Raw genomic sequence first — 15,281 nt, forward strand, 5'->3', positions numbered from 1 at the left:
TACGGCTCTGTGTAGTGAATGCCGCTCAATCTGAAAGCAGGTGATGGAGATTTACTACGCTGAGACGAGATCCGCATGACAATCGCATGCGATTAATTGCACAGCCCTAGTGTAAATATTGCATCAAAATCAAGCGTGATTTAATCCCGGATGATTGTAACCACTCTAAGTTCGTCTGCCTTGGGAAAGCTAGTGTGTCTCTGACATAGTGATAACACTCGTTGCCTTCTCTAGTGCAGCTCAACCAGGTCTCGTCCCATTCGTCGATATTTGTGATATCACAAATCCCGGAAAATATGCGTTGTAGTCCAAATGAGTCGGTCGTTGTAGTTTTTGAAAAGTGATTTCTGTTAAATAAAATATCTCCTTTTGAAGTGGACTTTGGGCTTTGTAACTTATCACTTAATCTTTTTTATGCTCAAACAGCAACATTACAGAATAATTAAAGTTGAAATAGTGAAAAAGCATAATAGGACCCATTTAAAGCATTATCATATCGCAAATATGTAAGTTATAACATATAAGATTTTTTATCAATATTGTGCAGCCCTACTTTATATGAATAAAAGCCTAAATTAAATCTGTTCATCTTATAAACATCAGCACACATACACACAGTACAGCTTATCAAATTCGTTAAACAGAAGCACAATCAGACTGGCTGAATATCTTCATGAACTTCTTGAATTGTCAAAGTTTTTGTGTAATAATAGACTTTCAGTGGAGGAACAGAAATCAGTCAGGTTTCATTAAAAATATCTTCATTTGTGTTGCCAAAATGAACGAAAGTCTTATGGGTTTGCAACGACATGAGAGCGAGTCAATGACAGAATTTTCATTTTTGGGTAAACTATCCCTTTAAGGTTTTGTTGTATAATGCTGTATTATGCAATAAACATTATTCCTCAGTTTGAGGTTTATTGGTTTAATGAGCTTTCTGCTTCTCTAACTCAACTATAACGGAAATAGGAAACTTATTTTCTAATCTGTCACTACATAAATGTCATTAAACTGGCATTTGAGCTCCATAAAACTGCCGTAACAGCATCGCAAATGTTTGTAAGCAGAGTCTTGCCTCCCCCGCGGTAGTTCTCCTTCGTCTCTGTTCCAGCGGACAGTCGGAGCCGGGTCTCCATGAACCTCGCACAAGAAGTCAACAGTCTCCTCAGCCAAAACGATCTGATTCACAGGTCTGCGGATGAACACTGGCCTCTCTGCTCCCACAGTCACACACACATATCACATAGTGATTATTTTCACTTCTTTGTGAAACCAAAAAAAATGAGCCAGGAAATTGAACTTACCAAACACAACGAGTTCGGCTGGATCGCTGTCTCTCTCGCCCACCATATTGGTGCCTACACACACGTACATGCCTGCGTCACTTTTCCGGGTGTGAGAAATCATCAGCTTACCACCACGCATCTGAAGAAAAAAAAAATCACACATATCACTATATCATCGTACAATCTGATTTGATTCTTAAAAATGGTTTTTCAGTATTTTCTTCAGTTAAGGTGCACTCAGTAATGTATTCCTCTTTTCCCAACTAACAAAAATGTTCTAAGAATGGTTAGCTAACTTTCATTAAGTTATGAAAATGCTATTTCTGAATGTTGAATGAATTCAAAATGCCCAGTTTTTAAAATATTTTAAAAACATTTTTTCTTGGTTATTCAAACGTTAAAGGAACATGCAAACATTATGTGAATGTTATATTTTTAATGCTCTCTGAACACTCTAAAACAAGTAGTAACATTTTAAAAAGTCAGATGAAAATATTACGGAATTAAACATTCCATGAATGTTTTTGTGCTAACGTTTTGAGAATATTAAAGACTCAATAACTCCGCAAGATCGTTCTATTAACATTACTGGAAGAACATTTGTTCATAACTTTGAGAGAACCTTGCCAGAACGTTCTTTGCTAGCTGGGTTAACACATAAATAAATGAATAATATATATTTTTAAATATGTACTTTGGAAAAATATACATCAGAAGCCTAAAAAAATATGTTTAATTTTAAATGGTCCAGTGCTGCGTTTCCCAAAAGCATTGTAAGCCTAAGTTGATCGTAGCTCCATTCGGTTTCAATTGGTCTACAATGTACTTAAAGGGTTACTCCACCCCAAAATGAAAATTGTCATTAATCACTTCCCCCATGTCGTTCCAAACCCATAAAAGCTTTGTTCGTCTTCGGAACATAATTTAAGATATTTTGGAGGAAAACCGGAAGGCTTGTTACTGACCCATTGACTGCCAAGTAAATTACACTGTCAAGGCCTAGAAAAGTATGAAAGATATTGTCAAAATAGTCCATCTGCCATCAGTTGTTCAATCTGAATTTTATGAAGCGACGAGAATACTTTTTGTACGCAAAGAATACAAAAATAACGACTTTATTCAACAATTCGTCTCCTCCGCATCACCGTATTTTGGAGAGTATCCACTGAACATAAACTGCGTAAACTGTTCTACTTGTCTGTGTCAGCCGCACCACACGGATACGTTTTCTAAGTTTATTTACGTTTTGATTTGAATGAAAACTGCATATCCGTGTGGTGTGGCTCGTCACTTCATAAAATTTAGATTGAACCACTGATGGCAGATGGACTATTTTTACTATGTCTATCATACTTTTCTAGGCCTTGACAGTGTTATTTACTTGGCAGTCAATGGGACAGTCACAAGCCTCCTGGTTTTCATCCAAAATTTTACGGGTTTGGAACGACATGGGGGTAAGTGATTAATGACAATTTTCATTTTGGGGTGGAGTAACCCTTTAAGCTTACGATGCTTATGGAAAACGCAGCCCAATATGTCTCCATATTGAGGTCACATGACCAAAACATTTCTATTTTCAGAAACCAGTGTAATATTAGTTATTTTATTATACTATTATAGTATTTATAGCTTTTATTTTTAGCTGTTATTTCTATATTTTCAGTTTTAGTCATTTTAGGACTTAAACTTAAGCAACATTTTTAATTTAAATTAAAAAATTTCATCTAGTATTTATATTTTTGTGTTTTTTTTAACAAAAAGAGTTTCAGTTTTAGCTATAACAACACTGGTAACCAGCACAGCACAAAAATAGAATAATGCTAAGTGCACCTTTCATTTAGATAATTTGCATTTGGCAGTGATGTCATTGTTGGTGGAGAACAGGACGTGAGCAAGTGCACTGATTTATGTTTCAATCGATGCTGGTTGCAGAGGGGTAGAGTGATGTCACCGCTGCACTACAACCTAATCATCACTCCTGTGCCAACATTGCACTTTCTGCTATTGACTCACAGAGATCCTGCCGTCCTTGTCATTGACACGAGCATTGTTCCTCTTCCAGGAAACGGTGGGCTCGGGGTGACCCCTGGGAGGGACGCACTCCAGCACAGCGGGCTCTCCTGCTGCCACCACCACATCATTGGGAGGCTGGCGGAAATCATCCCTGAGAACTATGGGAGATTGAGACAAGTGTTAGCTGTATGCTGTGCTGTGTTTGTTAGGTATGTTTTCATCTGCTCCCCTGTGCGAGCTGTTTATTCATGGATCTTCATTGAGGAACTTGGGAATTGTGAGTCAGAGATGAATGAGGCGTCTTATCTTCGCTTTCTCACAGCTCCTGTGCTCCTTCCTGTATGTAATGCCTTGGCTTTCTCATCTTATCAATTATAAAGTGTTTTCATGACAACACATTCACATTTAAATACAGCTGAATAATTGACCACAGAAAAGAGGCATGACATGACTAGGGGTCTGCTCCAAAATCTAGTGAGCTGCCTTCTATTTACACTACTGTTCAAAAGTTTGTGGTCAGTAAGATTTTTTAAAAAGTAATTAATACTGTTATTCAGCATGGATGCAATGACAGTAAAGATATTTACAAGGATCTTGTGAAAATATACAATGGAGTAACGTCTAATTACGTTACTAATAACGTCTAATCCTGCTACCACAGGAATAAATTAAAATTTAAATATCTAAAAATAGACAGTTATTTTAAATGGTCATAATATTTCACAATCTTGCTATTTTTTTTACTGTATTTTTGATCAAATAAATGCAGCCTTAGAGAGCATAAGATACTTTTTTTTTCTCCAAAAACAGTGAAAATCTTACAGACCCCAAACTCTGAACAGTTATGTACATAAGTAGGAACCTCATATGTGACCAATTTGGAGCACTCTACATAGGTAGAAACTCTGCGTGCCACAAAAATATTGATCTGCATGAGATATAACTCAGAATTGATGTCAACAGTGTATGACATATGTTGCTAAGTTCTAAGTAAGTTCTGAAATAAGCATACAAATACATAGAACAGACATATATTGGGTAAATTTATGCTTTTTTGTAATTAGAATATTTATTAATTTACCTATTATTTTTGGTACCTTTTTGTTCAGAATTAAAGAGATAGTTCACCCAAAAATGAAATTTCTGTCATTAATTACTCACCCTCACGTCATTCCAAACCCGTAAGGAACTACGTTCATCTTCGGAACACAAATTAAGATATTTTGATGAAATCCGAGAGCTTTCTGACCCTCCATAGACAGCAACGCAACTACCACATTCAAGACCCAGAAAGATAGTAAGGACATTGTTAAAATAGTCCATGTGACATTAGTGGTTCAACCATAATTTTATGAAGCTACGAGAATACTTTTTGTGTGCAAAGAAAACAAAAACAAACGAGAATACTTTTTGTACGCAAAGAATACAAAAATAACGACTTTATTCAACAATTCGTCTCCTCCGCATCACCGTATTTTGGAGAGTATCCACTGAACATAAACTGCGTAAACTGTTCTACTTGTCTGTGTCAGCCGCACCACACGGATACGTTTTCTAAGTTTATTTACGTTTTGATTTGAATGAAAACTGCATATCCGTGTGGTGTGGCTCGTCACTTCATAAAATTTAGATTGAACCACTGATGGCAGATGGACTATTTTTACTATGTCTATCATACTTTTCTAGGCCTTGACAGTGTTATTTACTTGGCAGTCAATGGGACAGTCACAAGCCTCCTGGTTTTCATCCAAAATTTTACGGGTTTGGAACGACATGGGGGTAAGTGATTAATGACAATTTTCATTTTGGGGTGGAGTAACCCTTTAAGCTTACGATGCTTATGGAAAACGCAGCCCAATATGTCTCCATATTGAGGTCACATGACCAAAACATTTCTATTTTCAGAAACCAGTGTAATATTAGTTATTTTATTATACTATTATAGTATTTATAGCTTTTATTTTTAGCTGTTATTTCTATATTTTCAGTTTTAGTCATTTTAGGACTTAAACTTAAGCAACATTTTTAATTTAAATTAAAAAATTTCATCTAGTATTTATATTTTTGTGTTTTTTTTAACAAAAAGAGTTTCAGTTTTAGCTATAACAACACTGGTAACCAGCACAGCACAAAAATAGAATAATGCTAAGTGCACCTTTCATTTAGATAATTTGCATTTGGCAGTGATGTCATTGTTGGTGGAGAACAGGACGTGAGCAAGTGCACTGATTTATGTTTCAATCGATGCTGGTTGCAGAGGGGTAGAGTGATGTCACCGCTGCACTACAACCTAATCATCACTCCTGTGCCAACATTGCACTTTCTGCTATTGACTCACAGAGATCCTGCCGTCCTTGTCATTGACACGAGCATTGTTCCTCTTCCAGGAAACGGTGGGCTCGGGGTGACCCCTGGGAGGGACGCACTCCAGCACAGCAGGTTCTCCTGCTGCCACCACCACATCATTGGGAGGCTGGCGGAAATCATCCCTGAGAACTATGGGAGATTGAGACAAGTGTTAGCTGTATGCTGTGCTGTGTTTGTTAGGTATGTTTTCATCTGCTCCCCTGTGCGAGCTGTTTATTCATGGATCTTCATTGAGGAACTTGGGAATTGTGAGTCAGAGATGAATGAGGCGTCTTATCTTCGCTTTCTCACAGCTCCTGTGCTCCTTCCTGTATGTAATGCCTTGGCTTTCTCATCTTATCAATTATAAAGTGTTTTCATGACAACACATTCACATTTAAATACAGCTGAATAATTGACCACAGAAAAGAGGCATGACATGACTAGGGGTCTGCTCCAAAATCTAGTGAGCTGCCTTCTATTTACACTACTGTTCAAAAGTTTGTGGTCAGTAAGATTTTTTAAAAAGTAATTAATACTGTTATTCAGCATGGATGCAATGACAGTAAAGATATTTACAAGGATCTTGTGAAAATATACAATGGAGTAACGTCTAATTACGTTACTAATAACGTCTAATCCTGCTACCACAGGAATAAATTAAAATTTAAATATCTAAAAATAGACAGTTATTTTAAATGGTCATAATATTTCACAATCTTGCTATTTTTTTTACTGTATTTTTGATCAAATAAATGCAGCCTTAGAGAGCATAAGATACTTTTTTTTCTCCAAAAACAGTGAAAATCTTACAGACCCCAAACTCTGAACAGTTATGTACATAAGTAGGAACCTCATATGTGACCAATTTGGAGCACTCTACATAGGTAGAAACTCTGCGTGCCACAAAAATATTGATCTGCATGAGATATAACTCAGAATTGATGTCAACAGTGTATGACATATGTTGCTAAGTTCTAAGTAAGTTCTGAAATAAGCATACAAATACATAGAACAGACATATATTGGGTAAATTTATGCTTTTTTGTAATTAGAATATTTATTAATTTACCTATTATTTTTGGTACCTTTTTGTTCAGAATTAAAGAGATAGTTCACCCAAAAATGAAATTTCTGTCATTAATTACTCACCCTCACGTCATTCCAAACCCGTAAGGAACTAGGTTCATCTTCGGAACACAAATTAAGATATTTTGATGAAATCCGAGAGCTTTCTGACCCTCCATAGACAGCAACGCAACTACCACATTCAAGACCCAGAAAGATAGTAAGGACATTGTTAAAATAGTCCATGTGACATTAGTGGTTCAACCATAATTTTATGAAGCTACGAGAATACTTTTTGTGTGCAAAGAAAACAAAAACAACAACACATGTCACATGGACTATTTTAATGATGTCCTTACTACATTTCTGGGCCATAAAACATTTCAGTTGCGTTGCTGTCTATGCAGGGTCAGAAAGCTCTCGGATTTCATAAAAAATATCTTAATTTGTGTTCTGAAGATGAACGAAGGTCTTACGGGTTTGGAACGACATGAGGGTGAGTATTTAATGACAGAATCTTCATTTTTGGGTGAACTATCCCTTTAAAACTACACTAAAATCAACATTTCACTCTCCTTGACTTGACTCACAATTATTTACAACAGTTTGATGTTAGCATGTCGTTAACCAAACAATCCACTTATCAGAGTGCCTTTCAACAAATGTCACAATGTCCTATTAAGCACAAAAACAGAACACACACAAAAACTGTAAAACAGTAACATTTTGAATAGACTGAACTATTTTCAGAATTAATTATATGTTCCTCTCACTTTGTTGGCCTTGTTGTATTATTATTTTTTTGCCTCTCCACAAAAAATAGTGTAATGTTGCCTTAGAATTTGACCAACACAAGGTATCTTACAGTATATTGTGTTCATGTCAGTAAGTTTGTATTAACCAGTTGAACACACATAAACGTCAACACAAAATAATAATTACAAGTGGGAAATGTGTGATTTTCTTTGAAAATTGAAACATTTTTTAAAGGATTAAAAAAATCGGGAGCCCTGAGTTTCTGATTTGGGGGCATGTTAGTCAGAAACATGGTGGATGAAATGGATACAGCACCTGTAGTTGACAGTAAATTTGTTGAAATGAATGATTATTTTTCCAATAAAACTAGCTAAGTAACATGTATAAAATACAACTGTACAATTATAATAAATGATAATATGATAATTTATTGCACCAACATAAACTGAATAAAAACAAAGCAAAAACACACCTGATGCTCATTCTTTAATAATCGTTTTGCAGAAGGAGAGTTTAAATGCTTTATTTTTTGTGCAAAAGGTACATCGACATCCAATCAAAGTGATTTGAACGCACCTGCCATCATAAATACAACTTCACAACTCATGTATACGAACTTCCCTGGACCTGAACAAAACGTTAATAGACAGCTCACTAGGTTTTGGAACACAACTTCAAAGTCTCGCAAAACAAAATCCAACAGGGAAGCCAATGCTTAAACTCTGCAGACAGCCACATTCAACAATGGCTGGTTGTGCTGACCTTACTAAGCATCAGTGTTAACAGTAAACACAGTGAACTCTGCCCCCTTCTCTTTTCTATGCCTATACCCTTCACACTGAGAGCGAACGGCAGAATGCTACATTCCCCGCTGTCTGGCTTGGCAGGAAAAGTTACCCATAAATCCCCAGTGGTGATTGACAGATTAAAAATGCGACCCCTGCCCTATGGCAGCTGCCTCAGGGGGGCCTTTGAATTTCCTACATCAAAGGGTGAGCTCCTACGGGCTGTAGACTCTCACCAGCGGCTGCTACAGAGCCTCACACACACATACAAGCATAAATGCCACTCATATTCTCATCTCTGTGAAATATAAATGCATTTCGGTAATAACGCACACCGTTGTCCACAAATTAATCACCAATCTGACAGCCGCAATATCTTCCCATCTTATCTCTTAAACACTTTGTGGATGAATTTTTTCGATTAACACCTCAATTATAAGGTGTAATCTCACCTGTCGTGGGCTGCAAATGAAATCGTAGAATGTAAAGCATGAAAATTATTCCAAATAAATAAATTCAGCCATCGATTCATATTTATGATATGACCTGTGCAGCATTTCGGCTGTATTACCGAGTCCTGGCTACACCGTCCCTTGGCAGACTTTTATAAATGCAATGACTTGCGATAATTACTTATAAATATTCATTGAAATGTCATGTTATTGGTGAGATCCAGTGTGCCAAGTGCTCCATTTTCTTTGTTAGTTAAACTCATGCTCATCTCCTGTCTCTGAATATTCATATCTTTCAGGCTGGGACAAATGGTGCGGGTCTGTCTATGGACAGTAAGTGACTCACTTCAGAATTTGAAGTGGTCATCTGTCAGTCTGGGCACCCAACCTGACCATAACCAACTTCAACACTCCTCCATCCAACACAATCTGCCACATTCCTGTTCATTTAAACCTTCTTCACATTTTAGATTTTTAGAGGCAAATCAATAGAGGCAATCGTCGTTGTGCCAAAAATATTGTGCCTAAATATTGATTTATTAATTGCTGACCTTTTCAATAAGAGACTCTGATCTCTTAGCATGTTGCTAAGTTAGCAACACAAAGCTAGGTGACTTGATATTTTTCAATATTGAATGAAATACTCATTTTAAAGTGGCACTTTTAAAGTGAAATAGGCCTATCTAATGAGTGGTGCCAAAAACGCAAGATAAATGTGAATCTACCAATGTTTTATTAGTTGGTTGTTGTACAAATTCAACCAACTAATTGCAATTCAGAAATTAAATGTCCGGTGAGTGGTGGTGCTAGAAGGTTAATGCTTTATAGCATTTAAAAAAAATGTACCACATGCATTAAACTCTACTCTAAACCTAACCTATATGTTAACAAAAGCAAAAATGCATTTGCTGAAGCAAACATGGAAATTTAGGCTTTGAGCTGTTTTATCATGACTCGTCGTGTTTCACATGACTTGTGCAATTCTGTACCAGGTGAGCTACTGAGCAAGTTTACAATGTCAAAAAAAGCCATATTTATGGACCTGGTTATGTGATGCGAATGTCAAAATAAATAAGTTTTACAAATCACACACTATGGTAAAAATGTTAAGGTTCTAACATAGTTTTATCAGCCCCTGTAATTATAAATTGTAAAAAAGGAATAAAAGTTGTTGATGTTTTACTGCCACTAGTGTTGATTTCAGCTGGTAACTGCAGTAAACTTGTAAAAATGTAGGTAGAGGCATGTTTTTTCAAGGATTATTTCAATAAAATTCATAAATTGACTTTATACAAAATATAGTAATAAAACAATAAGTGCCTAAATCCAATTACACAACAGATTTAATATTTAGTTGAAAATGCTATCAACCCAACAAATAAATTCATCCCCCAAAGGCTAATTATTTTTTTAAATTGACTATAAAATGATTCACTTGTCCCTTTCCCCCGTTGGCCCGTAAGATCTGCTGATTCCATCCATCATTGTCTGTCACTTTTAAATAAGTATCCACTCATTCCCTTGGGCCACTCTATCAGTGTACAAACAAAGCACAGGCCTTCCCTAGTCAAGTCAAGTCAAGTCACCTTTATTTATATAGCGCTTTTAACAATACAGATTGTGTCAAAGCAACTGAACAGCATTAATTAGGAAAATAGTGTGTCAATAATGCAAAATGACAATAGTAAACACTAATTTTTCAGTAAAAGGCAGTCCCTAGCATATAAAAAAAAGTTTTTACAAGAGAAAGAGTGCAGATGTTGCAGAAAAGTGCCCAACCGACCAACGGCACACCCAACACAGACATCTGGCCCGTTCCACAAAAGCCATCTCATCTGGTGGACACCCTCCAATCGGTGCAGATCCGATGGCCACTCTGATAATGAAAGCTGACGGCAAGGGTGACTGATGGCCCCCAAACAGAAACATAACAAAATTGGTATAATACATATATGCATGCATGAGCTTGCAAATTGGCAGTGTACATACATTCTCTGTCCCCTGCAGTCCACTGTGGTGGCCCGTCACCTCCTGAACAGGATTTAACTCGCAGGAGGCATATGCACAAGCAAGGACAAGGACAGGCTGTTCCCAAACAGCCCACAGCATGTTGCATTTTTTAGGAGATGAAGCCATGTGTTATTCATGAGCACTGGTTAAGAAAAGAGAGGGTAAAATAGTGTCACCGTTTACCTAGAGCCGGCCAGCCCGCACACAAAGCTCGTAAGTGCCCTCGGCGATACCACATGCCTAGTTATGGGAAAGAATGATACATGCTTGGCTCTGACAGGGTTTGTCCCTCTTGGCGGTGTGTTCAGTAAGCCATTCGTTCCCCCTCTCATCCTCTACACTTTATTACGAAGCACGAAAAAGGGAAAGCAACGTGATTTTTAATCATCTGTGAGGTGAGTGACATGAGCAGAGAGACTCATTAGCTACAGCTGAAAGCCTGAGTGGGTCACATGACCGGCACAAAACATTACGGTCATTCTCTCAATTCTACTTGGCTTCCTTCCACCAAGCAGACCGTGCACAGCAAAATCATCATCATCCCTTACATATGCTGTACAAGCCAATTACTTCAGCTGCTAAAATTATATATGGAAATAAATCGACATGAATTAGCAATAACTTATTCCTTATACATTGGCTGTCTCAAAATCCAGCAGCATGCTTTCTAAGACAGCATTCTGCGCCCACAATGATTGCAAATTGGTGCTCGAGGGTCTGCAGAAAATTGCTGAGGACAAAAGTTAATTGTGAAAAGCACTATACAAATCAGTTTGAATTAAACCCAATGTTTTTCTTCAGGTTTCTATATCTAACACTACAGAAGTATTATTGTTTATTAAAACTTTTAAAAAATAGTTTCTGTTCATTCAAAAAAAGCTAAAATGAAATAAAATAAATATTAGATGAAAAACTTAAAAATCTTAAAATGTAGAGATTTTTAATAAATATAAACTAGATATAAAAATTTATTAAACAAACTAACAAAAATCACAATGTACATAAGAAAATTATGAATACTTAAATTAAAATTAAAACTGAAAGTATAAAATTAAAGGTTCAAAATATTAAAGGGGTCATATGATGCGATTTCAATTTTTCCTTTTCTCTTTGGAGTGTTACAAGCTCTTGGTGCATAAAGAAGATCCGTAAAGTTGCAAAGACTAAAGTCTCAAATAGATATTCTTTATAAAAGTTAAGAGTCAACCACGCCTACCTAAAACGGCTCGTTCTAGCACGCCCCCACATATCTACGTCACGATGTGGGAAGATTTGCATAACACCGCCCAAATGTTCACGCAAAAAAAGAAGGCGTAACTTTGCAGCACATTTTATGGAGGACCGTTGCTGGCCAATCACAGCACACCTTGCTTTTTCAGACCGATGAGCTTTGTAAAAATTTACGCGTTTCAGAAAGGCGGGGCATAGAGGAGAAACAATAATGTACAGTATGTGGAAAATAATGTGTTTTTTGAACCTTAAACCGCATAAACACATTTCATTACACCAAATACACAAAATAATGTTCTTTTTAGCAACATCATATGACCCCTTTAAATTCAAGTTCAAAATATTAATAGAAAAATGTAATTGTACATAAATAATATGAAAATAGCACTGCATCACATGTAATATTTTAATAAATCTTTGCTTTAGTACAATATAAACATTATATATATATACACACACACAAAATATACTATCTATCCAGCACATGTAATATTTTGACAAATACATTTTGCCTTAGTACAATATAAATGTAAAATGACATGTATATTTTTTAGGGGACATTCCATAGTCGTAATGGTTTTTATACTGTACAAACTGTATTTTCAATCGCCCTACACCAACCCTACACCTAAACCTACCCCTTACAGAAAACTTTGTGCATTTTCAAAATAAAAATAAAAAACTTAATTATAAGCTTGTTTCCTCATGGGGACAAAAAAAAATGTCCCCACAAGGTCAAGGATTTTGGATATTGCCATCTTTGTGGGGACATTTTGTCCATAATTTAGGGTATACCTGAACCACACACACACACACACACACACACACATCTCTTAAAAGCATAAAATGGACCAAACAGCCAATATATTTTTGCCTGTCTGCTCTCTTTTACATTACAGCTCAGGACAGTCACTATTAATTTTCCTGAGTCATTAGTCACATAACGCATGTTTCCAGAAATGTGGTCTCTCTCCTGGTAGACCCCCTAGCAAGGTAGTTACTATGGTAGGTACTATGTTTTCAGACACAACCATTGCTTTCATAAATAAGTAACTAATCATTTGGGCTTCCCATTTTCATGAGTTCCTGTTAGGTTATTACATATGCTACCACACTGAAACCCCTGCAGTGAACATGACATAAACATATTCATCACCGCACCCAAAAATTTTTAATTTGTGATCACCGGTATTCCGACAACTCATGATTTTGAATTATAGGAGCAAAAGGACATTTCACAAGCTGAATCTCACACAGGTCGGGCTCATTTCAAAAGGCCAGAAGCCTTTCTTCTCCACCCCCCCTGTAGAGATCATGGAATGATGGTAAATGACAAGCCTGTTGGGATGTACATTATTAATAGCCCACCACTGACTCACCACGCGCTCTTTCTCCTTCTTTACACACGGCCGCTCATTTGCCCCCACTATGGAGACTCACAACACATTCGCCCGTTTGTGACTCAGACGTTGGTCTTAAAAGGACAATCATTCTAACCTGAAGAATCCGTGTTGGGTTTGACAAGCGGCCATCTGTTGGTGTGTGTGTGTGTGTGTGTATGGGAGTGGGAGGAGACTTGTGAAATGTTTCAAGCTAACTGAAGCACTCCTACACTTTCAGCCTGACAATTACATGCGAAATTATGCTAACCGCTAACGTGTAATTATATGGTGGTGCATGAACGTGGATGTCGTTGTGAAGGTTACGGCCGGCCGGGATTCTGACACACAGCTGGAAGTGTGTGTGGACTAGACAGGATGTTGTTATTGTTCATTTCAGAGCCACATAAATAAATCCATCCCAGAGGTGGGCTAATCCCACGCTACTTTATTCCCCGTGTCGAAACTCGGCTAATCGACCCACCCAGAGAGACGCTGACTGGGTTAATCTGCACGTCTTTTGTGCTTACTTCCGTTTGGACTGATAACATCCCATTCTACATCTCTTTCAGGCTTTTATGTGCTTTCTTGAACAATCAATAAAAGGACAGAACTTGGTCGGAAATTGTCTTCCTGAAATGAAACGCAACAGCTGAAAATGTAACGCATTTTACATGAAACAGACAAAGAGCATGGAAGATATGCGATATAAAATGCGATTGGTTATGTTCAACAACATTGTGCATGCAAGAAATCCCATAACAGCCCTTCAGAGGGTTTAGATAAGAGCGCATGGGGAAAGATGTATTAGGGAAAAGAAAAAAAGAAATAACAGGCTCCACTAGTCGCACTTGCCATTTGTCATTCTGCCATTATGACAAGCGTCAGATTAAGCAGTGGTCCTGTGGCATACATATGTTAGGTGGATAATACTGTATCCCCCAATATACGGCAGTCTAGCATTGCATGGATTAATATATTAGTGTAAGACCCAGATTCAGTCTTCTCTTACTGGTGAACCCTTTAATATTACAGAACAACACTGGCTTTTCATAAAATGTACAAATGTTTTTGTTTGTCAAAGACCTTGAAATGCAAGAGCAACAAAAGCGTTGAATTTAAAGAGCGATTTATACTTGCTATGGCTGTTTAAACCTTGATGAATAAAGTCGCTTTTAACATTTTCTTGAAAAAAAAAGTGAGTGGATGCTTGAAACTCACTGCTGTAAACATAGGCTTTTGTCCAAAGACACATACTGTCAGAACATGTGCTGAATTTGAATTAGTTTCTTCTCAACTCTTCTCAAAGTATGCATGCATTGTCATGTGTAGAGATCGACCAATATATCGATTTACCAATATTTTCCCGATATTTAAGCATTTTACCATAATCGGATATCGGTTTTGCAATATCGGATTCACCGATAAACGCCGCCATCTTGTGGGTGTATTGAGAATTGTGCGCAGGATCGCCACTGCAGCGCGTCTGAGGGGAGACGAGACAACAACAACGGCATGATGCGTGCACTTGATTTGCTCTAGTTAGTAAACTTTATTTAACATAACAGCCATTTATGCACAAATAAGCGATCGCAGTTTGAGTATTGTTCTGTGCAACTGCATAGATAAACCGCACTGTCAGCAGGCATTTCATAATCTAGTCTAGTTAGTAAACTTTATTTAACATAACAGCCATTTATGCACAAATTAGATGCATTACATAAATGCCTGATATGTAGTTTATGTAGCTTGGCTCTAAGAAATAGAGACCAACTCACAGTCCTGTCCCAGTAAAGAAGTAACTTTGCCTGAATTAAATAATATGCAGCCATGAATGAGCGTATGTTGGAAATAAAAGCACTGAATTGAATTCTCTCTCTCTGTTGTCTGCTCATCGTTAGTCTCGTGAAGTTGGAGTCACGTAGATAATCCGTCAAGATCTTACAAAGATTAAAT

The 15,281-nt window shown here is 37.1% G+C and overlaps 1 long non-coding RNA gene and 1 pseudogene across 1 annotated transcript; both read right to left on the bottom strand.

Annotated features, from left to right (window-relative positions):
• LOC107713436 (roundabout homolog 2-like) overlaps window positions 1–15,281 on the bottom strand; it is a 70,002-nt pseudogene that overhangs the window by 41,561 nt on the left and 13,160 nt on the right.
• On the bottom strand, window positions 10,491–11,055 carry LOC107713438 (uncharacterized). The gene is made up of 3 exons (XR_001636889.1): window positions 10,900–11,055; window positions 10,696–10,791; window positions 10,491–10,611 (listed from the first exon to the last, which is right to left on the bottom strand). It is a non-coding gene; the product is annotated as an uncharacterized LOC107713438 (long non-coding RNA).

Source organism: Sinocyclocheilus rhinocerous, unplaced genomic scaffold (genome assembly GCF_001515625.1).
Source record: "Sinocyclocheilus rhinocerous isolate Xijiao unplaced genomic scaffold, SAMN03320098_v1.1 scaffold689, whole genome shotgun sequence".
NCBI classification, from domain to species: Eukaryota; Metazoa; Chordata; class Actinopteri; order Cypriniformes; family Cyprinidae; genus Sinocyclocheilus; species Sinocyclocheilus rhinocerous.